The sequence below is a fragment of the Sus scrofa genome, chromosome 13 (assembly GCF_000003025.6).
Source record: "Sus scrofa isolate TJ Tabasco breed Duroc chromosome 13, Sscrofa11.1, whole genome shotgun sequence".
NCBI lineage: Eukaryota > Metazoa > Chordata > Mammalia > Artiodactyla > Suidae > Sus > Sus scrofa.
The window spans coordinates 206342638-206369960 of NC_010455.5; positions in this window are offsets into that span (position 1 = coordinate 206342638).

Below are 27323 nucleotides of genomic sequence, written 5' to 3' on the forward strand. Positions count from 1 at the left end.
GGGAAAGGCCTGCCTCAGAGCCCACACGCTGTCTGGGAATGAGAAAATGATGGGGGGGAGGTCAGGTTAGTGGTTGCCAGGAGTTTGGGGGTGGGGGTGTCCTGCGGGGACACCAGGGCCATGAGAAGGACCCTTGGGGAGGGACAGAGGGGTCGTCACAGGATGGTGAACTCAGGTTAGAACTGCACTGAACTAAAATCACACCCACAAACACACATGCGTGTGGAAGTGGTGACTCAGAGCTTTGCTGGAGAAGTGGCAACGTCTGCTTCTTGCCTCCATCCGGGAGCCTCGTGTCTGCATGCAGGACACCCTGCCTAAGGTCCACACACAGGCCCCCTCCGTGGCCCGCAGCGCTGTGGCCCCAGACCCGGGAGGGAGCCCCCTCCCCGGTGCAGGGCGCCACCAGCAGGACGAGGTCCTTCTCATCTTCACGATGGTGTGGCTTTCTCCCAGGGGACCCCAAAGCCCTGGTTCCCGCTTGGGCTGGAAGGACAGGAGTCAGCTCCGCCCTAAATAGAAGCGCAGTTCCCAGGGAAGCGCGTTGGCCATCAATGAATGAGAGAAAGAGGTTATGTAACGCGAGTAAAAATAGACCCCTGTTTAAACGTGTTGGAGAGGCTGGAGGAGAAGCTCTGTTTAAGCTCCTTATGAAACAGACGGGCTTCCGTCCGCTGGGCTCCCAGGGCCATTCAGGAGAACACGGTTCAGCTGTTCCGTTCCGGTCAGGGGATGGCGGTGGGTGGCGTGAATTAGCGAGCCGGCTGCCGGCTAAATCCTCTTGGTGGAAGGAGATCAATTTTCACAATCCAGTGGCTCTGTCACAGCCCCGCTGTCTGTGCTGATAATTGCTTTTTGCTCTCTGGGGCGTGTGCCTACGGATCTGCGCAGCCGCACGCCGAGCACCAGCCGTGCTCCCTGGGTGCGGGGGCGGGGGGGGTGCAGGGCGGGGAGGCGGAGGGTGAACAGGCCGCGGCTGGGGCGGGCTTGCGGGCTCCAGCCCCCCTCCCCCGCCACCCCTCTCGGGGACTTTGGAGCCTCCTGCCCTTCCCCCTCCTGGCTCACTGACAGCGCATCCGAGCGCTTTCGCAACCTCACAGCCGGGACCACGGGATCCTGGCGCGACTCCGTGGGGTGGTCACTAGTAAGCATGTCACCCAGGGTCGCACTGACCGGGTTGTGAGCCCTGGCGATCTGGCTCCAGAGTCTGCCCGCCCCCCCTCGGGGGGGGGGGTGAGTGCCCCTCACCCAGGGGAGGCACCTGCAACCTGGACTCAGGAGCCCCGGGGTCCAGGCCGGCTGTGACCATCAGCCACGTGGCAGACAAGCCAGTCCATGCCCACCGCCCCTGCTGCACGGGGCTCTGCGTGCCGCTCCCCGGTCTTTGTTTAATGGGCCGTGATGGGTGCCAGCATCAGATGTGGACCGGGCCCTGGAGCACTCACACCCCCACCCCCGCCCGCCGCCCCCCACCAGAATGATGGAGGCGGACCCTGTTTCTGAGCCGCAAGCCGGACGCACAAAGGCCCCCGCTCGCCCCAGGCTTTACTAGCAAGGGCAGGCAGATGTGTGAGACCAAATGGACAAAGTAAGGCAAAGCACGGGCAGTGGGTGTGCAGAGGCTGGGGTGACCCCGAACATGTGCCAGGGGAACACCTCCCTGACTGGGAACATGTGGTCACCTCCGGAGGGAAGTGAGGGGGCAGCCCCCTGGAGGAAGAGCTCTCTGGGCGAGGGAGCAGCACGTGCCAAAGTCCTGGGGCAGTAGCAGGCTTGGGCGCTCCAGGAGGCAGGCCAGGGAGGCTGGATTGCCTCACTGCCTCCAAAATGCTTATAGCAGTGCTTACCCCACCAACAAAAAGCAGATGGGGGGGTGCCCGGCCCGGGGTTGGGGGAACATAGGCCTACAAAGGGGCTCAAGGAACTTTGGGGGTGAGAGAAATGTTCCGAATCTTGACGGTGGTGGTTGTTTCCCGGGTGTAGACATCTGACAAGCACACCGATTTATAGTTTAAATGGGTGCAGATTATCACACACGAATTTTACTTCAACTGAAAAACGCAAAAGGAAACAGTTCCAGAAGCTCCCTGAGCTGCCAGCAGCAGCAGCTGTGGCCGCCAGCCCCGGGTCCGGCTCCGACACGGCCTCTCACACCCCCGTCTGCTCTGCAGACGCCTCTACGGAGCAGGGGACCCAGCCCTGCTGCAGCAAGTGTCCCCGGACACTGCACACCCAGCGCCGGAGGCAGACTGCGCCTGGCCTGCTTTCGCAGTGGAGTTCGGGGAAGGGCAAGGGTGAGGGGTGAGCCTGGGGGGGGGGGGGTCCGCCTCTGCTGGAGCTCGTGGCCGAGCAGGTGTGGTGCCAGGGCTGCCGGCCCTGGTGGGCGCTTTGCGGAATCCAGGGTCTGGATCCGCTGGAGAGCTGGTGGCCCCTTCTCTTGGAGCTCACCCCCAAAAGCGTGGAGGTATAGTTCTGGGGTTCTTGGGGAGGCCTACAGCTGGGATGGCCTGCTCCTCAGAAGCCCCTTGCCCCTTCCAGATGGAAACCAATGGATGTCTAACTGCTCATCCAGATGTCGGCCTCGAGGCTGGGCTAGCCCGCGTGGCCCCGCTCCTGAGCTCGCTCCTGTCCCAAGACGGTGGGTCTGCCCCTAGGGGCCTCTGCTGGCCATTCAGCCCAGGGTGCTAACCATGTCCTCCAGCCATCTGCTGCCCCCAGAAGCCGAAGGCCACCCGGCACCAGCCTTGTGTCTCTTTTCTCCATCACTGCCTGGGGTCTCAGGCCCCACAACCTTGGGGTACCTGCCCACCCCATCAGGTCCCATCCTGTGGCCAGGAGGGGAGGGGCGGATGGAGCAGGTTAGAGCTTACAAGGGGCTTGGGAGCGCCCTGGAGGGCATCGGGCCCCAGTGGGAGTGTCTGTCCCCACGTTGGGTTTAGCAGGGGCTGGGGGAGACTGGTTCTCACGCCCCAGAAGCTGAGCACTGGACCCTCCTGGCTTCAGAGACTGACTTATGAATGATTTTTCTCTAAGCAGAGTCCTCACTGTATTTATTTATTGTCTTTTTAGGGCCCCACCCACAGCATATGGAAGTTCCCGGGCTAGGGGATGAGTCAGAGCTGCAGCTGCCGGCCTACACCACAGCCACAGCAACACCAGATCCTTGACCCACTGAGCGAGGCCAGGGATCGAACCCACATCCTCTTCGACAGTGTATCGGATTTTTAACCCGCTGACCCACAAGGGAACTCTGAATTCTCACCTCGGATGACTTACTTTTTGTCTTTTCACTACACCTATGTAGCATCTGACCTCTTGTTACTTGCTTTTACAAGACTTTTTTTTGGAAAGAATTTTAAATTGCAAGTTCCCGTCTGTTCTCCCCCAGCTTTCCTAATATTAGATTATAATTACCTTTTAGTTACTAAAGTCATGCTGCTCGGAGAAAGCATGAAAAACATAGAAAACAAAATAGATTTAACAAAAAAATTTTTTTGGAGTTCCCCTCGTGGCGCAGCTGTTAACGAGTCCAAGAACCATGAGGTTGTGGGTTCGATCCCTGGCCTCGCTCCATGGGTTAAGGATCCGGCGTTGCCATGAGCTGTGGTGTAGGTTGCAGACACGGCTCAGATCTGGCATTGCTGTGGCTGTGGTGTAAGCCGGCGGCTACAGCTCCAATTAGACTCCTAGCCTGGGAACCTCCACATGCCGAGGGTGCGGCCCCAGAAAAGACCAAAAAAAAAAAAAATTTTTTTTTCTGGGGGAGATAATTTTTTAACTGAAGTGCAGTTTTTACAATGTTGTGTTCGTTTCAGGTGTACAGCAAAGTGATTCATATATATATACACATTTTATATGTATATATACACCTATATAAATGTATTCTTTTTCAGATTCTTTTTCATTATATGTTATTACAAGACATTGACCCTGTGCTATACAGTAGGTCCTTGTTTATCAATTTTGTACATAGTACTGTGTATACATTAATCCCAAACTCCTAACTTATCTCCCGCCTCCACCACTGCCCACTATCCCCCCTGGTAACCATAAACAAGGCAGATTCTTGAAAGTTGGTTCAGGGGTTCCTGGGGGCTGAGTGGTTAAAGATCCAGCATTGTCCTGGTTGTGACACTGGTTGGCTCCCTGGCCGGGGAATGTGTGCACATGCCATAGGCATGGCCCCCCAAAATTGGTTGATATAAAAGTTTCCATTGTGGATCAGAGGGTTAAGAACCCGACAGAGTGTCCATGAGGATGCAGGTTCGATCCCTGGCCTCGCTCAGTGTGTTAAAGCACCTGGCTTTGCTGTGGCTGTGGCGTAGGTCGCAGATGTGGCTCGGATTCCACCCCTGGCTCTGGGACTTCATATGCCACAGATGCGGCTGCAGAAGGAAAAAACATTGGTTACTCTTGGCGCTAAGATAGGAATCCTGTTCCTGTTTAGAATCTTCATCGTCAGTCTTCTGTCGTTTCTGTTTCAAAACACTTTTTCCTTGGAACTACTGTAGAGTTGCAGGAAGTTGCAAGGGGAGACCGGAGAGCGGCCCTGGCCCCTCCCGCCAGTTTCCCCTGAAACGGCTACATCCGACTTTCGTGACGTGTCAAGACGAGGAAGTGGCGTTGGTGCCAGTGTGCCCAGCTCTACGCCATTTTATCACAGGTGGACCACCCAGATTCGAGGTGCGCTGTCCCCTTAAAGTCTTTCCTCTGCCCGCCTCACCCTTCTGCCGTCTGGGGGGCCTCTTACCCCCCAGCCTCCCTCATCCGTCTCCATGTCCACGTTCTGCTATTTCAAGAATGTCCGGGAAGCAGAGTCGTGCCACAGGCCACATTTGAGCGGGCGAGGTGTGTGCCCGTCCATTTGCTCTGCAGGTTCCAAATGCCAGTTTCTTGACGCCCTCACTTCCCGCAGGGTCTCTGGGTCCTTTCCTGTTTGGGGGGGATGCTGAACGAAGCTGTCAGGAACACCTGAGCACACGTTTGGCCGTGGACGCGTCTTCACTTCCCTGGGCTGAGCACCACGGCTGTTTTAAGGAACCGCCAAAACCTTCTCCGTGGTGGCCGCGTCATTCCGCAACCCCACTGCAGCGTGTGAGGGGCCATTCCTTTCTTTTAAGAGCTGCACCCACGGCATATGGAAGTTTCCAGGCTGGGGGTTGTGCGGCCTACCCCACAGCCGCAGCTGCATCTGTGACCTACACCAGGGTTCATGGCAACGCCGGATCCTTAACCCACTGAGCGAGGCCAGGGATCGAACCCATGTCCTCAGGGATCCTAGTCGGGTTCGCTCCCGCTGAGCCACGACGGGAACCCCAGGGTCCATTCTTAGTGCTGAGATCTCGTACAAGGGTCTCATATCCCGTGATGGGGTCTTACCCACATTTTCACACGTTACATTTTTCTACAACTCCTTCCAAGTGCTGAAGAATATTTGCACAGACGGCTCACCGGTTTACTTAAGTGACAATTTCTGCAGAGCTGGTCATTACTTATTTGACAGCGACCCCTGCGGATCAGCTACAGGACATGGGACAGGTCCGGGGCCAGGGGCTGTGACGAAAAGCAAATCCACAGATGATCACTTTCTCACAAACTGACGAGTGCTGTGGACGAGCCGTGGGTGTCTCCGGGGCTGCCCAGTGGGTCCTGCCAGGTATCAGACCCAGGGCGATGGCTCCCAGATGGATGTCTGGGCTGAGGCTTAGAGAAATCGTGCAAGTTCAATAAGGCAGCGCGGTCGGAGGGCTGGCGGCTGCAGGGCCAGCTCCGTCAAGTTCATTTCTGATCACGTGCTTATTCAAGGCACGTTGAGCCCCCTTCCCCCCGGCAGGGACACATCTCTTTTCCTCACGCAGAATGTGCATAGAGGGCCACACAGCCTATCCCTGCACCTGAGCGGTCTTTGCCCGCGGCTCTGATGTTTTGTTGATTCAATTCCTGCGCCTCCGGGGGCTGGTGGCTACCTGCTGCCTGCCTTGGCAAGGTCAAGATTCTGCTTCCCCCTTAGCGATGGTTCATTTACAGCCCAGACTTGCGAGGACCCTCTAGATCACGGCGGTACCCTGGGCATCTAGGCAGACACGGGGACCCCCCAGCCCTGCCTCCCGAGCTGGGCCCCCGAATCCTGAGACCCACGGTCACCAAGGAGCAACCCCTGCCACAGACCAACACCTGGGGTTTGTTTGCAGGCTGGGGCAGGGAGGGAGGGGGAGGACGGGAGGGTTTTCCATCAGGGTCCGGGAAAGGGCCGGGAACTGGACCCCAGGCCCAAGGGGGTAGGAGTAGGTGGGACTCGCCTTTGGCCGCTGGGCTCTGCCTCCATCCAGAGCGTCCCACTGATCCTTCCGCTTTGCCGGGAGTGGGGAAGGGCCCTCTCGCAGGAGCTGGAGAACTGCACAGAGGAGCTTTGTTCTCCAGGGAAGCCCGGGCCATGTCATCTCACCCGGCAGAGGCCCAGGAACCTGGCACCGAGCGGCAGGTTCACGCTTAGCACGGCCTCCAAGGCTCTCTCTCAACACACTGACCTTCGACTTGGCGAGATGGCCCTGGACGATGCGAAAGGGGATTCTGCACGGCCGCAGATGGACCGGGCTGTGGCAGCTGGTCTTCGAGACCCCCTGAAATCCCTCCCCTCCGGGCACACACGCCGCCCCCTCATCACGACACGGAGCCTCATCTCTCCACCCTTGAATTCCCGCGGCCCCCGACTGGCTTGGACCTAAAGGATGCAGCAGGCACAACGCGCTGAGCCTGCCAAGCCCAGGCCTTTCTCCTTCCTGCTTCTCAGAACCTGGCTGCCATCCTGTCAGGTGGCCCAAGTGGCAGGAGGAGAGGTCCACCCAGCGAGGAACTGCCCCCCGCCCCCAGTGGCCCTGCGGACCTCGTGCATGGCAGCCAGCCCTGACTGGCAGCCGGGTGCAGGAGGACCTTCCAAAGGTCTCCCAACCCCAGCGGCTCCAGGGAGAGCAGACCCCAAACCAGCACACGGAGTATGAAGGACAGTGAATGGTTGGTTTTATGCTAAGCGTTGGGGCTCTTCATTTTGGAGCAACAGAGAAATGAAACGAGACGGAGACAGCAGGGCGCTTTACAAACGGAGCTGAGTGTGGGATTTCTGGTTCTGCTCATTAGGCCTCTGGGGACTGGCCATTTGCCCAGTTTCCAGAAATGATTCATCCAGCATCTGAAGCTTTGGGCGCTGCCAGGCGAACTCCTCTTGCTTTCATTTTTTGTTATTAGTATAATTATTACTTGCTTTTGTTATGGCCACATACACGGCATGTGGAAGTTCCCGGGCTAGGAGTCAAATCAGAGCTGCAGCTGCCGGCCTACACCACAGCCACAGCAACGCAGGATCTAAGCTGCGTCTGTGACCTACACCACAGCTCACGGCCACGCTGGATCCTTGACGCACTGAGTGAAGCCAGGGATCGAACCTGCGTCCTCATGGGTACCAATCGTGTTTGTTTCCGCTGAGCCATGACGGGAATGCCTCCCTCCCCTTGCTTTTAAACCAGTGGCTCTTGGTGGCGTCTGAGCCATGTGCACAGAGGTCACATCGGCAGAGGACCCAGTGGCATCTGTGCTCAGCCCAGAGCCGGCTGCTTCTGGGCTCCCTGGGGAGATAGATCTTCAGTCCTCGGCAGGTGCAGGTGGGCCGCTGTGTTGACCTGAGTCTCGGGGGTTCGGGCCGTGCGCTCTTTCCCTGGGGGCCCTAGGTCTGGGGGAGGGTGGCCTTCTCTCTGGTGGGTCCTGCTTCCTCTGCGGGTTCTAGGCGTCGCACGGGCGTCACAGCACAGACGCCAGGTGGGAGCTGGGGCGCTCCCACAGAGATTTCTTCTCTTGCTTCTGGGCATCAGCCTCCCCGAGGGGCTGCATTTCCCACGGAAGGGGCTCCCTGTTGCGGGCCCACCCGTCCGTCTCAGCCCCTCTGGCAGCAGTAGCTTCCCTTCCTGGCACCGCCCACCCCCAGCAGCAGGACCAGGCGAACCCTTGATCTGCGGAGGCGAGAAAGGAAGCCGAGCGGCTGTTGTGGGGGGGCGGACCCCACACGCTGGGTGCCAGTGAGAGGACCATCTGGCGTCCGTCTGCCTGCCACCCCCACGGTGGATTTTTCTGGCTCAGCCCCCTCCCCTCCGTCCTCTCCGCCGGATGCTGGCTCCCCTTCGGCCCAGTATGCTTGGCACGTTTGGGCCGCTCCCCAGGGCACGAGGGCCTGTCTCTCCTCCGCCTTCGCTTCTGCTCTCGAGGGCGTGGTGGGAACGGGTGGTGACAGCAGCGCCCCTCCAACGAGGTCCAAATTGCACTTCTTTTTTCTTTTTTTTTGTTTAGGGTCACACCCGCGGCATGTGGAAGTTCCCAGGCTAGGGGTCACATCGGAGCTACAGCTGCCGGCCTACACCACAGCTCACAGCAACGCTGGATGCTTAACCCACTGAGTGAGGCCAGGGATCAAACCTGCATCCTCATGAATACTAGTCGGGTTCTTTACCGCTGAGCCACAGCAGAAACTCCCGCAGGAATGTTTTAGAACCCAAATGGACCACGGCCACACGGCAGGAAGGTGGCTGAGGTGATGCCTGAGTAGGGTCCTGGTCCCTAGGGCTGCGCTGCTCACAGCTCCCAGGTGGAAGGTTCCGGGCTGGGTGGGGTCGGGTAAGGCAGGCAGGTGCAGTGGGCCGTTTGCTGACACTGATGAAGCATGGCTTAAGGACACCAAGGCTGACCTTCTCTGCCACCTGCCTCCCCGTGGCTGTGTCCCTGAGGCACATTGGTCACCAGGGGGCGGTGGGGTGGACCAGGGCTGGCATGGAGTGAGCTGCACGAGCGCTGGCCTCCTCCCCTGCAGTGGGGCCTCAGGATGTCCTCTCGGGGGGGTGTGGGTGTCTGGAGGGGAAGGGCCCCTGGCAGTCAGTCCAGGCTGCATTCTGGGCCTCTGCCAGGAGGGGGCAAACCCGTGTGCGGCAGAGACGGGGCGGCTTCCACGTGCTCATTGCCTCTCATTGACCCTCCTGGCGGCGGGGGCAGGGGGACGCCGGCCTTCAAAGTGGACAAAAGGAGGGCGAGGGCTGAGGCCCGGGGTGTGTGTGAATGCGGCCGCAGAGCCCCGGCGGGCCCTCGATCGAACTTGCTTCACGAGGACCTGATGTTAGAAGTGAGTTTGGGGACCCTGCCACCCTCAGCATGTCTCGCGGCTGTGGGTCTTGGGGTCCCAGGCCGGTAGCAGGGGGACAGAGACACAGCTGCCGCTGCCCCAGACCCGCAGCCCCCTCCCACCTGCCCGCACAGCAGGTCACGTGTCAGAGCCTTCCCCCTCACCCCTGTCCCCATGGCCCCAGCTGGACAAGGCTGGGCAGGCAGGGGCCCCTTAGGAGGCCAGGCTCATTGCCACCAGATGGCCCTTGTAAGGTCTGACCGAGAGGTGTGACGGACGAGGCTGCGCAGGGGCCGCTCTCAGGAGGAACCCGTGGTCTGAGCTGCACGAGTGTCTCACGTTGACCTCTCTTGCCATAAGGGGCAGCCAAGGACTTCCCTACATGGCCCCGCTTAGGTCGGGGCAGCTCTGGACCCTGGGTTGCCTTGGTGTCCGCTGTCGCCTATGGTCTCGACTGGGCAGAATTATTTCAGCCACAGCCAGACCTGCCCAGGGAAGGTCTCACGTCCCAGCAACAGTGGGCTTTACGGCCAGGGGAAACGGGCTGAGCAGAGGGCTTTACTCCTGCTGCCCTTCCCTGCTTGCCTCCAGGGAAGCCCTGAGTGCCAAGCTCTGGGGGGCAGCTTGGGAATTAAACCAAAGTGCTAGTTGTCCTTCCAGGTCCTGGCTTATTGAGCGTTAGATAGCCCAGCATGGAGACTCGCCTCCTGGTGTGAGGGCAGGTGCAGAGGCAGCTGTTCTGCTCAGCCGAGGCACAGGAGGGCGACAACGGCTGTATGGGTGCCATGGGTACCAGTGTGACACAAGGTGTGCTCAGGGCTGGTTCTTCAGGCCACTCACATCCTGGTTCTCTCTCACCTGGTGCTGAGGATGAGCCGGGCGTGTCTCCAGGTGCCCTTCCCTAGGGCGAGTGGGCTTCCCGACATAGCTGAGCCCTCTGACGCAGACAGCACGCGTGACTTAGGTGATTCTGGTGATGGATACGCTGGCTGGTCAACCCCAAAATATGTAAAATGTTTAAGAGCAAACTTCTCTTCCTCCTCAATTCTCTCTCCAGCCCTCTCTCTTGTACCTTATTAAGCTAGATTTAATTGAGTAAACGTTCTTAATTTTATTGTTGTTGTTAATTTCTTTTGTCCTTTTTTTTTTTAGACCACACTTACAACATATGGAAGGTCCCAGGCTAGGGGTCCAACCGGAGCTGTAGCTGCCGGCCTGCGCCACAGCCACAGCAACGTGGGATCTGAGCCCACTGAGTGGGGCCAGGGATCGCACCCACATCCTCATGGATACTAGTTGGGTTCGTTACCCCGAACCACAATGGGAACTCCTGCTGCTAATTTCTTCAAAATGAAGTGCAGGTGATTTACAATGTTGTCTTAGCTTCTTGTGTACAGCAGAGTGACTCAGATATATATGTGTATGTATTTATATTCTTCCCCACTCTAGGGGATGGCAGGACATGACTCTAGTTCCCCATGCTGTCAGTAGGGCCTTGTTGTTTATCTATTTTATACACAGTAGTTTGTATGTCCCTGAGGGGACAGATGGTGCTGAGCCCCTTTTCATATTTATTGGACTTTGGGGTAAACTTTCCCAAACTGCTTTTCCGTCTTTCCCTCATTTGTTTAAATTTGAGCTGTCAGACCTAAACGTCCATCAACAGATGAATAGATGAAGAAGGTGTGGTACATATCTACAATGGAATACGACTCAGCCATGAAAAAGAATGCGCTAATGCCATTTGCAGCAACATGGATGACCTAGAGTTTACCATACTAATTGAAGTCAGTCAGACATAGAAAGACAAATACCACATGGTATCAGTCATATATGGAATCTAAAAAAATACAAGCTAGTCAACGTAACAAAACAGCAACAGACTGACAGATACAGAGAACAAACTACTGGTTATCAGTGGGGAGAGGGCGAGGGAGGGGGCAATTTAGGGGGAGGGGATTAAAGGTACAAACTACTACGTATAAAATAAATGAGCTTCAAGGCTATATGGTACAGCACAGGGAACAAAGTCACTGTTTTATAGTAACTATAAGTGCAGTGCAGTCTTTAAATCTTTTGAATCACTATGTTATATGCCTGCAACTTACCTAATATTGTATCTCAATTTAAAAAATGAAGAAAACTTATACAACTCAACATCAAAAAAGCCAACAACCCAATGGAAAAATGGGCAAAAGACCTGAGGAGACAGTTCTCCAAAGAAGATAGACAGATGTCCATCAAGCACATGGAAAAATGCTCAACGTCCCTGATTATTGAGAAATGCAAATCAAAACTACCATGAGATACCACCTCACACCAGTCAGAATGGCCATCATGAATAAGTCCACAAATAACAAATGCTGGGGGTGGGGTGTGGAGAAAAGGGAACCCTCCTGCACTGTTGGTGGGAATGTAAGCTTTTTAGGGCCGCACCCATGGCATATGGAGATTCCCAGGCTAGGAATCAAATTGGAGCTACAGCTGCTGGCCTACGTCACAGCCACAGCCACATGGGATCTGAGCTGTGTCTGCAACCTACACCACAGCCCACGGCAAAGCCGGATCCTTAACCCACTGAGCGAGGCCAGGGATCGAACCCGCAACCTCACGGTTCCTAGCTGGATTCGTTTCCACTGCGCCACCACGGGAACTCCATGTCAGGCTATTTTATCTGTGGGATTTTTTATTCTGGGTATTCCTCTGTCAGGTGTGACCTGGAGTTACCAGACTCAGGGCCCAGGGCACGTCCTCCACGAGACCGCCCTCACTTTGGACACCAGTTTAGGGTCCCCAGAGCCACCCCCATGTCTGATTGGCTGGCTGTAGATTCGGAGGTCTGCATGGGTTCTCTGTTTCCGTAATTACTAAGAACAGCTCCCAGGACTAAGGAAAGGCTATACTCATGATTGCAGCAGGGAGTCATTGTAGGGCGTTCCCTTGTGGCCCAGCAGGTTAAGGATCTGGCACTGTCACTGCGGTGGCTCTGGTCACGGCGGTGGCATGTGTTTGATCCCTGGCCCAGGAACTTCCACCTGCCATGGGGTGGCCAGAAAAAAAGTTATTGTAGCAAAAGGCTATGTCGGAGCCAAGCATGAGGAGCCTCACCCCAGGGAAGCCTGAGAGACTCCCGCGTGGGAACCGCTTGCGGGTCCTCAGGGGTGGCAGCCCCTCCCCCACACCCACGTGAGACCTCGCTCTGGGACGGCCAATCAGGGAGGCTCATCCAGCTTCAGAGCCCAGAGTTTTCATGGGGTTATAGACTGATCCCATCACGTTTCATAGGGTTGACCCCAGTCTCTAGTCCCCGCCCCTCTCCAGAGCTCAGGTTCAAAGCCCCAACTCCAATTCCACAGTAGGACTTTCTGGGGTGATCAGCCCCATCCGGAGTCACCACGTCAGCACAAACGATCAGATACAGTCAGTACCAGCTCTGCAGGAGGCCTGGCCCCCGGCTGCTGGGACCATCTGCCTCCTGCCTCCCCCAAATCCCACCCTGAGGTCAAAGAGCCCCGTCAGACATGGGGGGGGGGTGGGCTGCAGGTCTGGCAGCGTCCCTTTCCATGTCATCTGCATCAATGGCCCGTGCTTCCTGTCCCCGAGCTGACTGCGGCAGTCTCTGAGCGGCCCGTCAGGTATTTGGGAGGAAGGTGGGAATTATAGTGGTGTGACGGGCTGGGTCCAGGCCCTGCAACCCTAGATGCGCCTTCCTCTTCCCGGGGAGAGGTCCCTCCGCAGCCCAGCTGTCATGGGCCACAGCCACCGTGCTGCTCCTGCTCTGGGCGTCTGTGAGGGCGTGGCCGTGGCTTCATGCCAAGCTAACTCTGCTGCCTCCCCTGTGGCTCACCCCTCCTCTGCCTGGACGTCAGAAGGGAGAGGCCCCCAGATGCCCCAGGATGCTGGCCCCAGGGCCTGGCGCAGGGCACCAGCAGAGGCATGGGCAGGGGCTGCCTTCCTTCTGTACACAGCCACTGACTGGCAATGCCCGGGTGGCAGACCGCTCTCCGGCTGCCTCTCCATTCTGTGTCTGAGGAGACAGGACTGAGGGCTCCAGGGGCACCCAAGAGAAGCTGGCCCAGCTGCCAGCACCCCCTGCTCCCCCACGCCAGTCCCTCTCTGGCACAGTGGGCAGGGACGAAGGGCTCTGTGGGGACTCAGCTAGTCAGGGGCCCAAGCTCCCTCCCTGTGACCTGTGGGCTGGCCACCGCTCCTTGAGGCCCTGGGCTCTGCTGGCCTCCAGTGGGAGTTTTGAGAAAGCTGGTGATTCTTTTTGGAAAAGCACAAGAAATGCCTGCTGGAAGAGGCAGGTGGGAGCGTTCGGTTTCAACGGCCAGCTCTGGTGATGGGCTGTGGACCCCAGGAGCTGTGCCCAGAGGGGCTCTGAGGCCCGGCCTCAGAGGGCATGGAGCCGGGCTGTGGCCTGCACCGTCCCTGGGTCGGCCGGCCAGAGAGCCAGGTGGGCCGCGAGACGGCCTCGTCTCCAGGGAGAAACGCGGCAGAGGCGCACCCCTCACTCACGCACACTCTGGCGCACACACCCACAGCCCCCATGCACAGACGCGGGCAGAGAACCACACCCACCAACACACACCCACGTTTCAGACCCGCTCCTGCCCGGCTGGGCCGCAGCCAAGTGCAGCAGCCACAGGGTCCCGCTCTGGAAGCACTGTGAGGAGGCAGCTTCTGCTGGGTGTGTTTGCCCTTCGTGCCCCCCTGAGACTCCGGCGGGAGGCGGGCACTAAGCTCCCAGCTGGAGGGCAGCCAGGACGTGCATCCGCAGGTCCTGTCTTGTCCTCAGCATCCCCGAGGCCTCCGCGTCCTCAGAGCAGCTGTGAGCAGGCGGGTGTCACGTCGGCACAGGTTGGGCTGGGGCGCCTGGAGCATCCCCTCTCCCGCAGTTCCCGCCTTCTGCGGCTTTGAGCTCAGGCTGCTTCTGCTCCGACCTTGGCCCATTCCCGGGGCTGGGGGTCCCCACGGGGACAGTGGGCTCCTCCCCAGGCTCAGCCCCAGGCAGCCCAGCAGGTGCAGCCAGAGCCCAGGGAACAGACCCTTGGGCAGCCGCTCCAGAAGCCTTGTCACGTCCGCCCTGGGCCCCCCCTGAACCCGCATTACCGGGGGTCTTTCTTCCTCCTGCCTGACTCCCCAGGACCCACTTAATGTCTGCTTATTATTATTTTTAAAAAGTTCCTCGGGGAGTTCCCGTTGTGGCTCAGTGGTTAACGAATCCGACTAGGAACCATGAGGTTGCGGGTTCGATCCCTGGCCTTGCTCAGTGGGTTAAGGATCTGGCGTTGCTGTGAGCTGTGGTGTAGGTCACAGACGTGGCTCGGATCCCGCGTTGCTGTGGCTCTGGCGTAGGCTGGTGGCTACGGCTCCGATTAGACCCCTAGCCTGGGAACCTCCATACGCCGCGGGAGCGGCCCAAGAAATGGCAAAAAGACAAAAAAAAAAAAAAAAAAAAAAAAAAAGGTTCCTCTTTCCAACACACCGGAAGTTTTCTTTAAACCTCGGAATGGATTTACTTTTGGCCCAAGTTCGAGTGGGTGACAGTTCCATGTTGAAAGGGAGGGCCCGGGCCCTGAGGTCTGTGGCCCACTCACCTCCGGGCACGTGGGTGGGTGGGGGAGGGGTGACAGCCCAGCGATGCCGCCCGGAGGCCAAGCTGCAGCCCTGGCCTGTCAACCCAGAGAAGTGTTTGCAGCGGTCAAGTCCACTGTGGGGGGGCCAAGGGCGTGTGGTGGCAGGACGTTCGGACTAAACTGGCACAGAGCTGACAGCCTAGAAAACCCTCCTTTAAAAGCATGAAATAGGTTAGGGCTCTTTCACCTGAAAGGAACGTGGCAGCAGGCATTTGTGGCCCGGGGCAGAGTTGGACGTAGAGGGCCAGCCTGCTGCATCTTGCTGCACCCCAGCTCCAGTCCACACCAAGAGGTCACCTTAGGTCCCAAATGTCTCTGGAACTCCAGCCAGTGAAAGGGTGCCACCTGGCACCTCCTCGTCTGACGGTCCTCTTTCCTCCATGGGCTCCTTTGCCCCGGTCCGCGGGCTATTTGTTCAGGGCTGCGGTCACGCGTGGAACTCAGGGGACCTGAACTATCTTTGCATCTCGGGGATCATGACTCCAGCCTCCCGGGGCCTCTCAGATCCACCCGAGACATGCGTGGTGGACAGGCAGCATCCTGGGTGCGCTTCAGGACCTGGGCAGGATGCCCCCCTACCCCAGCCCAGCATGGACCCCACCCCAGGGCAGCTGCCGGCTTCGGGGAGGAGGCGTTTGGTGGGAATAGATTTGTACGGAACACCAACCCCCATCCCCACCCCAAGAGAGGAGTTTACTGATAACCTGCCACCTGCCTGCAGTTTGGACTGATTTTCTTGCTTCCTTATGGCATCTTGGCTGGGCAATGGGGCCGTCCCATCCCGTAGGAGCAGAAACTGGGGCCCTGAGCGCCCGCGGATCCAAGGCCGTCAGGAGGGCAACAGCCAGGAGAGTGTGGTGCCTCCAGGGCATGAGTGGCACAGAGGGATCCCCGGCCACTGAAGGAGGCACCCAGGACCCAGTCCCCTCCTGGCTCAGCTGCCTGAGCCCCCAAGGGCAGGCCAGGCCCCCGCAGAGCTGTTTCAACACGCGTGTTCTACGTTCCAGGGCAGAGGCCCGTCTCCAAGGAGAGCGGGGCCAGCCGTGCGTCCCACAGGAAGCCAGCCCCCGTCACTGCCCTGCGGCCGGCACATTCCAGAGGCCCTCGGGGACACGGCCCTGGGCCTCCCGGGCTGGCTGCCCTCCCGCGGGGCTGGGCGGCCTCTCTCGTACGTGACTGCCCGTGAGTGCACAGGCCGTGTGTGGGTGTGTGCCGGGCCCGGGTGCAGGAGCAATGCTGTGTGGACTTGTCATCTGAAACAAACCAGTCGGCAGAGACGTCAAAGCCGCCGGCAGTGCCTGCCTGGTTGAGCCTGAACAATGATGCTTTTTTTAGCCTGACAACCTGTTAAGCGGCAGGAGCTGGGAGCAGCGGTAAAGGCGTCCCCCAGCCCGTTGCTGGAAGAGACGCCAGGCAGAGCGGGCTGATGGGTGACAGGCTGATGGGCTGACCTCGCGCTGGAGGCTGGGGTTCAGCCTGGGGTCTCCTTGGTGGAGGAGGCTGTCACTTAGCCCCTGGGACTGTTTTCAGACCTGAGGTTTCAGTGACACCTGCTGACGTCAAAAGCTTCAGGACTGGAGGCAAACCAGTAAAACAGGGCGAAGCCAACCTGCAGTTTTTCTCTCTAAAAAGACATACTAGGAAGTGAATGCTGGGAAGTAAAAACCAAGCCAGAGCTGTGGAAGGCTTGGGGTTCTTCCTAGAGCTCCAGGGGTCCCCAGCCTGAGATGGCTCTTGAGGAGCAAATGAGCTGAGGGCTGGGGTTGGTCAGAGCCTTCCAGCCCCCTTGGTGGACGTGGGGCCGCCGGGGCGGGGGGTTGGTGGGGTAACACCAAGTGATGTGCTTTCAGCCCGACAGTCAGCACGACGATGCTGCAGAACCACGTGCCCTGGGTTCTGATCCAGGGACCGGCTCTCCTGGGAGGGGCCGTGGGGGCTGCAGCCTCGGAGCAGAACCCCATGCGCGGCTGGCTCCACACTCACTCACGGGGTGTGAGCGTTGTATCAGCGGGAGGAAACTCCCACCAGGCGCCTGTTTGGGGCGCTCCCCTCGCCGGATTCTGGCTGAGCTGAGTCACCTGCATGATGGATTTGGGGATCTGACTGCACCCAAACTTTCCACTCCGCCAGGAGCACCTTGAGCCAGCAGCCTCTGCCTCCTGGAGCCTTTCCCGTCCAGGCCCGGCTCGTGCATGGCCCGGAGCTGGGGAGGGCTGGGCACCCTCGAGTCAGTGGACATGAGGCTTGATGTCAGGGCTTCCCTGTTACACAGCCCCCGCCAGGGCCCGCTCCCCGCTGCAGACCCAGCAGGCCTGCCTCGTGTGGTTGGAGTGTGGTTTCCGCCCCAGCACACCTGCTGCAGTGGCTCCACCAGGGCCATCGGGCTCCCCGGGCCCCACCCCTGGCAGCTGGGAACCTCTCTCCGTTCCCTCGGCAGATGCCCGGAGTCTGTGGGGCCTGCCCTTTGCCTGCCCACTGTGGGGTCCCTGGGAACCCACTGTCTCCATAGTGATGACAGAATCTGCCCATCTGTCCTCACGGTCAAACCAGGAGTCAGGGTCAGGGAGGTGGGGCGTGTGTGTGCGTGTGCGTGTGTGTGTGCGTGTGTGTGCGTGTGTGTGTGTCTGTGTGTGTGTGCGCGTGCATGCGGGCCTGCGTGTCTCTGCGGTATCAACCCGACATGTGCCTCATTACATTTAATCCAGTTTTGATCATTTCCTGCAGCGATATTTTGTCAAGGTCATTGTTTTGGGCCATTGACTCTCACTTGCGTGTCTGCCATCTCTTGAGCTCCTTCTGGGGGTCCCACGGGCTGGTCAGTTTGGGAAAGGCTGGCAGAGGCCAGTCTTTGAGGAGCTCAGGCTCTTTACACTGTTACCAACCGTCCGCCCCTCCTGGATCCCGCGTCCCCCAAACAAGAGAGGGTCCCGCAGAGAGAACTCCGTAACTCTCCCGGAGGCTTCTATCAACGCTTCCAGGGGAGGGGGCGTCCCAGACAGCAGGCGGGCACCCCGGGGTGTGCGAGGGACCCCGGAAAGGACAGCTGAGGCCCCCACACACCCGGGCATCAGGGCACGCGCAGGCCCAGCCCCTCCCTCACCCGGGAACTCTGTCCTTTCCTGACTCTGCCGTGAGTCTGGGCATCTTCAGTGTCCGAGAGGAAGTCTGCCCAGTGACGTGGCGAAGGGGCGGGTCTGTGACGGGGCGGGGTCCCCTCGCAGGCTGTGGTTATTGAACAGACACTCGCAGGTTCGGCCTTCGGGGAAAAGCGGCTTTTGCCTCCATGCCACGGCCTCAGTTTCTCTCTCCGTAGAGGGGGTTCTGATATTTCCTACCCCAAAGGGTACTGAGAGGGTCGCAGGAGCGGATAGGGCTTTGGCCAGAGGAGCGCAGGAGGGCTCATGGGCTGAAATGTGCCCCCCGCCCCACTGAGAGACAGAAGCCGAAGTCCCCGTCCCCCAGCACGTCCCTGGATTTGGAAGGAAGGCCTTTAAAAGGGTGATGATATGAAAGGGAGGCTATAGAGGAGAGTCCTGCTCCAGCGTGACCTGTGTCCTTGTAGGATAGATTGGGACACAGACACGCAGAGAAAAGCCATGTGGGGACACAGGGAGGGAACGGCCGTTTACACGCCTGGCAGAGAGGCCTCAGGAGGAGGCAGCCTGCCCACGCCGTGACTCAGACTTGCAGCCTCCAGCCTGGGAGAGTGACTGTCTGTCTGCTGCTGGAGCCCCCAGCCCGAGGGGCTTTGCTGTGCAGCCGAGCCCACCCGGACGGCAGGTCTCGGCAGGCGGAGCTGTGGCCGGGGTTATGTCTCCAGGGGCTTTCTGGTGCTTGGAGTGCAGGGCTCTGCTTCCTAAGGGCTCCCGAGGTGTCTTTGGATGAGCGCGGACCTTCCCCATATGCCTCTTTGAAACTGTATTTTAGAAAGAGGGACATAGGCAAGTTTTACTGCCGTTGCGACAAATGGTGGAGTCTGTTTGGAACAGTGGCTGTGTCGCACGGAGCCCTGGGCATGGCTGGTCCACGTCACCCGCAGACCTGGGAGTCCACGGTCACAAGTCCAGGGTCGGGTTACAGGAAGGGTCCTTCTCCCAGTCACCCCTGTGTGTCACTGGTTAGCTTGTTTGGGGTCAGAATTAGCGCCATGCCTTCGTTCATGGATTTGATCTGGCTTTGTCTAGGAGTCGGTTGCTGAGTGCGAAGAGCAATGACACGGGTTTGGGGACTTTAGTGCCAAAGGGCAGCCCTGTTGCAGAGTTGATGACACGTCTCTGTCACCCCTTTGGCTCTGAAGGCCCCAAACCTCCGTCATTGCTCTTTGTACTGGCTCCTTCCTGCCAGCATGAGGGACCAGCTACCCCGCCCTGTCCGTTCGTCCGAGAGGCTGTGGCGTCCGCGCAGGCGGCTCACTCAGCTCCCTGGCCCACCAGCTGCGGGAGCGGGCATCTCTTTCCTGGGCCAGCCGAGGAGCCACCCGCTGAGAGTCAGGGAGGACCAGGAAGGTCGAGAGCTGAAAACCTAGCTGGCTGGAGGGCATCCCGGGTGTGAGACCACTGGGACAATGGCTTTATCTCGAGGCAGCAGGACTGGCAATTGGCTTATGGCTGTAATTAAGCGCTGTCCCCAAGGAGTGGGACACCACTCTCAGGAGTGTCCGCATCTCGGTATTTGTCTGGTGGGTGGTATCCCTCAGGACACCCTAGTTTGGTGACAGGTGTGTGACCCTGGGCTTCCCCTCCCTGTGCCACCCAGCGGCTGCCCTGAGCACCTTCTGTCCAGGGCTCTCCCAGGAGCATCCTCCCCCAGCGGTCCAGGTGGCCACATGGTCCACACTGGCCACGACTGGCCACGTCCTCACTGAGGCTGCTTCCCATGGCCGCTGGGCTGTGGTCACCCCGTGGGTCCCTGAGGCCTCACCCCCTGGTGGATAGAGTTTCCAGGAGCAGAGCTGTGGCTGTTTCCGGGAGCCCTCGTGTTGGGCCAAAGCCTCGGCTTCCCACCCTTTCCAGGCCTGTGGGGTGTCAGAGACGGTGCTCTGAGATGCTGTGTCACTAGCTCTGTGGCGGGGCTGGGTCGGTGTGTGTGTGTGTGGGGGGTCACAGGGGCGAGGCTCCCCCGGCCACTGCCTGCGGCTTGATGGGCTCCCTGCTTCTGCGACCTGCGACCGAGGGCAGATTTAGGCAGAGGCTGCTCCCTCATTCCTTTGTCTGCCTGTCCGTTCAGGGATTTTACCTGGGGGCTGACTCTGTGCCCAGCCCTGGGGCTGCACCAGGGGCCTCCGACCTCGCGGGCTTAGATCGCAGTGAAGGACCACCTGCCCGCCTGCCCGGTGCACTAATGCTGGTTCAGCGACTGTGGCTGAGGGCTTGAGCGAGGGGGAGAGGCTGGAGTTGGGTGGTGGGAGAGTGGCCTCACCTCCTCTGTAGCATGGAGGCGGGGGGTCCTGCAGGTATGCGGGGAGGGGCCTTCCCCGAGAAGGAGGGCCCTGTGGGTGTTCAGGGGGGGAGGGGCTCCAATCTTTCTTCAACGTGGTGTCCCCACACCCCAGCTTCCAGTCCCAGCCATGGGGGGACCCACCCCAGGCCGGAGAAGAGCGCGTGTTCCCCAGGCCTGTCCCCCACCTCTGCTGTGATGATGCACGCGGGGTTCCATGTGATGCATGCGGGGTCCCAGGGTGCGGCTCAGCCTCAGTCTCGGCCGCTGTCCAGCTCCTGTGGCCTGGGCTCCTCCTGGCATCCCCCGCCCCGCCCCCCAGGGTACATTCCCTCTGAGGAGTCTCTTCTCTTTTCATGACTTGGGGGGGACTCTTACGAAGCACAGTCCCCACCTCCCTTCCCAAGACAAAAATCCAGCATCCATTTCAGCGTGAATCTGGGTGGCGCCCAGGGCTGTGTGACTGGCTGGCCCTGCCTCCGCTGTGGTTCCACGGGGCTGGCCGCGTGGCTTTGCAGCTCTGCAGGTCCTTCCTGAGAATCGGTGCCTCTTGGCATTTCCTCTGATCTCCAGGAGATGCATGATGTTGCTCCTGGTCCCACGTGGCGTCTGTGACCTCAGCTGGGATCCCAGGGCCGCGTGGGCAGGAAAGAGAGCCATCAGCACAGACGTGGGGCACGGTGGTCCCCCAGCTCTGCGTCCAGCTGTGCCGGGGGAATGAGGGGAACCCCTTCGGGTCCATAAACTGGCTGCAGCCTCTGACGCCTGCCCGGACCGCCACACAGCACGCTCCGTCTCTCTGGGGCACCCGGTCGGGGAGAGAGAACAGACGCGCCAGGCACAGGCCAGCCTCCCGGAGCAGAAGTGGGAGGTCCAGTCCGGGCCGTGACTCCAAAAGGGTCTGTGAGCCACCCTGGCGGGCCAGCAGGAGGAGGGGGCCGGGCTCTAGGGCAGAGCTGTGCCCAGCCCTGGCCCAGCCGTCCCAGGCCCAGCGTGGCCTCCGTTGGCACCTGTTCTAAAGCTCTGTGCGTTTGTCCGTCTCCTGCAGGCTGGAGCTCCAGCAGGAGGGAGGCCTGGGGGGGAGGGGTCAGGTCTGAGCCCCCAGCACAGGAGGGCAGGGGTTCGGCAAGGGGTGGGCTGATGGACGGTGGTGGACCTGACCCCTGGGACAGTGGGACCTTCCGTAGGGAGGGGAGGAGAACAGCGGTCCTTCCTGTGGCTCCTTCAGGGCCACTGGGGGTCAGAACTGGACATAAATGACAACACGTCAGTGTCCTTTGGCCGCCGAAACAAATGACCACAGATTGGGTGGCTTAAAAGAACATAATTCCGGTCACAGTTCTGGAGGCCGGAAGTCCAGAGTCACGGGGTCTGGAGAGCCAAGCTCCTAAGCATCTCGGGGACAGCCGGTTCCCGGTCCCTCAGCGTCTGATGCTGCGGGAACCCTGTCTTCCATGGCTTGTAGACTCCTGGCCCCAAGCACAGCCTCGGCCACCGCAGGGCCATCCTGCCCAGCGTGTCTGTCCTGTCCTCTCAGGACCCGCCCCCTTCCAGGCTGATCCTATCCTGACTCATCCCACCTGCAAAGAGCCGGCGCCACACCAGGTCACCGTCAGGGCACAGGGGTTGGGACATGGACAGTCAGGGCACAGAGGTCAGACTACGGACATGTCTCTTAGAGGCGGGACAAGTCCACCCGCAACAGGTGGCAAAATGATCCCCTCCCCTTAAAGAGCCACACTGGGCGGAATCGCAGAGGCTGGGCCTTGGGGTGTGGCCGTGGCTGCCCAGGTGCCAGGCGCGGCCCATGCCAGCTGCCCTCAGCAGCAGCCTGGGGACGGTCGGTACAGTCATGCTGGCCCCGTGCTGCACTGCTGTCCGGAGGGTCACTGGGGCTGCCCACTGTGGGCCTTCGTGAGGACAAGGGCGCTGTTCATGTCACGTGGAACCGAGAAATGTCTGCTGCCTGGGCTGCCAAGACTCTGCAGGCCTGGAAGGGCCAGGTCGATGCCAGACCCCGTGCAGGGCAGCCCAGCAAGGAGGATCTGAGACTCCAGCCCTGGCTGTGGTGACCGGTCCCTGCCCAGCAGGCGGGGCTGCCAGGAGTGTCCAGAGAAACCATTAATATGCGGTGGCACGAATCTGGCATCACAGGCCGCCTTGGGGGCCGCTGACTGGGGCTTCCAAGGCCCCTTGGCCCTGCCCGGTGGACAGAGTTAGGACTTTTCTTGTAGAAGGGGACGAGAAGGCCCTGGAGGGGAATACGGGGCAGGCACAGCCTGGGGGCCACACACTCACTGTCATCGTCCACCGACTGACAGAAGAGGACTGCCCGCACCAGGGGGCAGGGTCAGCCTTGTCTGCTGTGGGGGCTCTGCCTGCCAGTAGGGGGCCCCAGCCTGGCCCCCAACAGGGAAGGCTGGAAGCAGGTCTCTGTGGGGAGCTGCCACCTGTCCTAAACACAGTTTCAGCAGCTCAGGCAGTTCGGGGGAGGGGGCAGTGACAGATGGACCAGGGGAGGGGTATAAGCCCACTCCCCGGGGGCATGCACTGCGTCATTTGGCATAGGGGATGGGCCACTGGGGGTGCCTCCTCTCCTCCTCCCACCAGCCCCACCAAGAAGCCCCTTGAAGGCAGGCTCGACCAGGCACCCAAGAGCCAGCTTGGCCACTGTGCCTCCTGAGCTGACAGCTTGGTCTTCCAGAAGGATCTGGAGTCAGGGTCCTGGGAACATCCCAACGCAGAGACCAGCCCCAGCCCCACCCAATGTGGGCATCTCCATGCACACACTCCCCTGGGAAACTAAGGCAGGTGGGAGAGGCTGGCAGGTGGGAGAGGCTGGCAGGTGGGAGAGGCTGGCAGGTGGGAGAGGCTGGCAGGTGGGAGAAGCTGGCAGGTGGGTAATGCAAAATGCTTCCTCATTTTCAACATGGACGCAACAGTGCCCTAACCCCGGCAAGGCCGGAACTTGAGCGGCTGCTCATGGAGCAGCCGTGAGCTGGCTGGTGCAAGGGAGGAGCCTCCCCCACGCAGGATCATCCTTGACAGGACTGCGCTGCTGTCTTGCCATCATCCTTGACAAAACCACGTGCCACGTCCCAGCGGATGTTGCACTGAGGCTCCATGAGAAACTGACTCCCAGCCGGGAGGGGGCAGGCGTTTGCTGAGCCTTGGAGGGGGGGTCAGCACCACCACGTGTCTGGGGGGCCCCCCATCTGGGACTCTGGTGTGCTCCACAGCTGGTGACTTCCCCCAGGCTCGCTGACCTCGCTGTCACAGACCAGGACCGCACCCTTGGAACTGGTTCCCCTGAGTGCAGGGCTGGGCGGGACCGAGACCCACCAGGCTGAACCCGGGATGCAAATGCCCGGCCTGAGAAAAGGGAAGGGCGTCCAGCCACGGCCCGGAACCGGCAGCCCCGCAGCTGGCTCGGGAAGCCCCCTTTCCTCGGAGTCAGGGCTTTTTGTCGTATTTTTGGAGGGGAGTACCGAGGGGGGTGTCCCTGATTAATGAGTCCCAGCGTCTAATCTGCCCACGTGCAGCTGCCCCATCCACCAGCCCCGTGGGCCTCTCTTGCCCATCCAGCCACAGCAAACGGGCGGCCCCAGGGTGACGCTGTTTGTCACCCCCAAGTGTGAGGCCCAGAGTCGGACAAGCCAGGCTGCAGAAAGGCAATGCCAGCTGCTCTACCAGGGCTCATGTGGGCACAGGGGTGGCAGATCCGTCGCTCCTCGGATGGCGGGGGTAGGGCTGGGGGAGGGGAGGCGAGGGCAGTGGGGGAAGCACAGGGGGGCGTCGCTAAAGGAGAAGCACTGTTCTGTCCGCCCCCCCCCCGCCCCCAGGACACATGGAGCCTCCTTCGGAGGAAGCCGTGGGCAGCGGCCTTTGCAAGACCAGGGCTCATGGCAGGAAGGGGTGTCCCTGTGTGTTTCCGGGACAGGAGGGGCGGGGGGGAGTGCTGAGTCCTCCATCTGGCCGATGGGGGAGCCCTGCCCTTGGGCCCGGAGACCTAGAGGAGGCCCCTGCCCAGCGTGAGTTTCACGGGCAGCCGCGGGCAGAGGCCCTGGCAGGAATCTTCTGGTGGACAGAGCAGCCGTGGCCGCAGCCTGCCCAGCTGGATTGCCGCCTTACACAGCCACCTTACAGGGGGCCGTTTGTTGGTGTGTGTGTGGGAGGGGCGTCTGCCTGTTGCTGGCTGGTGAGCAAAGGCTAATAAGCCATGGGGGCGCAGCAGTAATTAGCCACGGTCCAGGGCTGGCCCGTCATCTGTCCACATATCGAGACCTGCACCTTGACCCGAGGGGGGACCGGCAGCCATCAAACGGCCAAGCGGGCTCAGAATTGGCCTCCAAGGCTCCGCAGTGCATCTGAGAGCTCTCGTCCCACGCCCATCCCCCCGCGTCACCTTCGCACCCGTGATAGTAAAACGTCCCCCCGCATGTTTGAATCGGGCCATGAGACAAACATGCTACAGGTTTTGAAGGCTCATGCACCGTTACTCCCACCTCTGATGCACGGTCTGCAGCGTCTAAATGTGACTTTTAAGGTGCTCTTTGGAAGGGAGCCCCCGAGACAGGAAGCTGTCACAGGCGTGGTCCCCCGCGGGACCCACAGGCCCTCCCACCTTCCAGCTGTAGAACATTCTGCAAAGGAAACACCCACAATCGATGCTTTAGTCCTACTTGCTGGCTTCTCTTCCACGATGCGTCAGCCACAGGGAAGGATCTTACAGCCTCCAGGAAAGTTTACGTCGGCCCCAGGCCTTCCTCTCCCCACCCCTGAGCTGCGAACAGCAGTTTCAGGGACTCTGTTTATGAAATGAAGGGTGAAGTTGAGGGCGTTGGACTGGGAAATGGATTCCCTGCTTTTTCTAGAGAGCGGGTCATCTGCTCCCGGAGCCTGGGGAGGGGGCGCTTGCAGACATGTGAGCAGCACCATGTGTGCGACTCCTGGGGGCTCTGTGCTCCTTTATCTCGGACCCAGGCCCATCTTTCGGGAGTGAGACTGGCCTGTCCTGCAGGCGGGAGCTCGGACCCACATGGAGGCTGCGAGATGGCTCCTGGGCCCTTCTGGGGACTGTCCAGGGTCACCCCCGCCCAGCTGGACATCCTCCAGGCCACACCTCTTATTGAAGAGGGTCCCCACATCCCGAGCAGAGAGCACCCCACTTGTCAGGGCTGTTCAGGGCAGAGCACATGCATTTCTGAGACAAGACCGGAAAGAGGAGGGTGGCTTAGCGTCCTGCTGGTGGAAGAGAGGCTTCTGGGAAACACCCTGGGCCACGCAGAACCAGATGCGCAAAGCGGGCGGCCTCCTCGGCCCTGTCGCTGGTTGGGTCCCATGGAGATGTATGCGGGGGAGTGGGAGGCCAGCAGGGGTGTCGCCCACGGCACAGACGTGACACCTGGGCACCAGATCCCAAGAGCCAAGGCTCTTACCTTGTTGTCTTCTGCTCTCCTCTTAAAGTTTTTTCTAACAACTTTTCTGTCTCTTTACAAAAGTGAGAGAACGGTTTGTTTAATTGTGGTAAAATACACAACATAAAATCTATCGTCTTGGAGTTCCTGCTGTGCACCCTGGGTTAAGAACCTGGCTGGAGCGGCTCTGGCTGCTGTGGAGGCACGGGCTCAATCCCCGGCCTGACACAGTGGGCCAAGGACCCGGCATTGCTGAAAGCTGCAGCTTGGATTCCACCCTTTCCATCCCTGGCCTGGAAACTTCCATATGTCACAGGTGTGGCCATGAAGTTTAAAAAAAACCCAAAAAACTGTTGTTATTATTATTATTTTGTCTTTTTGCCATTTTTTGGGCTGCTCCTGCGGCATATGAAGGTTCCCAGGCTAGGGGTCGAATCGGAGTTGTAGCCACCGGCCGACACCACAGCCACAGCAACGTGGGATCCGAGCCGCATCTGAGACCTAAACACCACAGCTCACGGCCACACCGGATTCTTAGCCCACTGAACAAGGCCAGGAATCGAACCCGAAACCTCATGGTTCCTAGTCGGATTCGTTAACCACTGAGCCACGATGGGAATTCCCAAAAAAACTATTATTTTAACCTTTATTGTTGTTGTTGTTCTTTTTAGGGCTGCACCTACGGCATATGGAGGTTCCCAGGCTAGGGGTGGAATCAGAGCTGCAGCCGCCAGCCTACACCACAGCCACAGCAACGTGGGATCCGAGACGCATCTGCGACCTACACCACAGCTCATGGCAATGCCAGATCCTTAACCCACTGGGTGAAGATGCAGGGATCGAACCTGCATCCTCACGGATACTCGTCGGGCTTGTTGTTGCTGCGCCGCGATGGGAACTCCCTCATTTTGGCCATTTTTAAGCACGTGGTTCAGTAAGTGCCTTCACAATGTTGTACAAACATCACCACCAACATCTCCAGAATATTCTGTCCTCAAACCGAAACTCTGTTCCCATTAAACACGGACTCTCCCCCAGCCCCTGACACCTGCCGTCCTGCTTTCTGTCTCCGTGACTCTGACTCCCCGGGGGCTTCCTGTAGGTGGACGCATAGAGCGTGTGTCCTTCAGCGACTGGCTTTTGTCACCAAGCACGATGGCCTCAAGGTCCATCGTATCATAGCAGGGCTCAATTTCCCTCCTGTTCCAGGCTGAATAACACTCCACCGCGTGGCTGGACCGCAGTTTGCTTATCGTCCACCTGTCAAGGATGCGGGGGTTGCCCTGATCCCTGGGCTATGTTGTGAGCAACTCTGCTTTGAACACAGAGGTGCGGGTGCAGGTCTGAGGTCCTGCTTTCAATTCTTTGGGGTCCATGTCCAGAGATGAAATTGCCAGGTGATATGGCAGACCTGCTGACTTTTTTGAGGAACTACTGTGCGTAATTTTTAAAGGCTTTGGGTTTCTTTGGACGTTTCCCTAATATTTCTATAATAAAGTCTCGCAAGCAATATGGCGAAAATTCTTGTTCTTTATTTTCTCATTCTAGGGGCTAAGTGAGCCTGATTTGAATTTGGTGGACGCACACACGAATCCAGCTGTAGGACCAGGCTCTGGGCCCTGGTGGAGGCTCAGGTTTCGTGCCGGCTGACCGAGGATGGGCGTTTCCACCGCA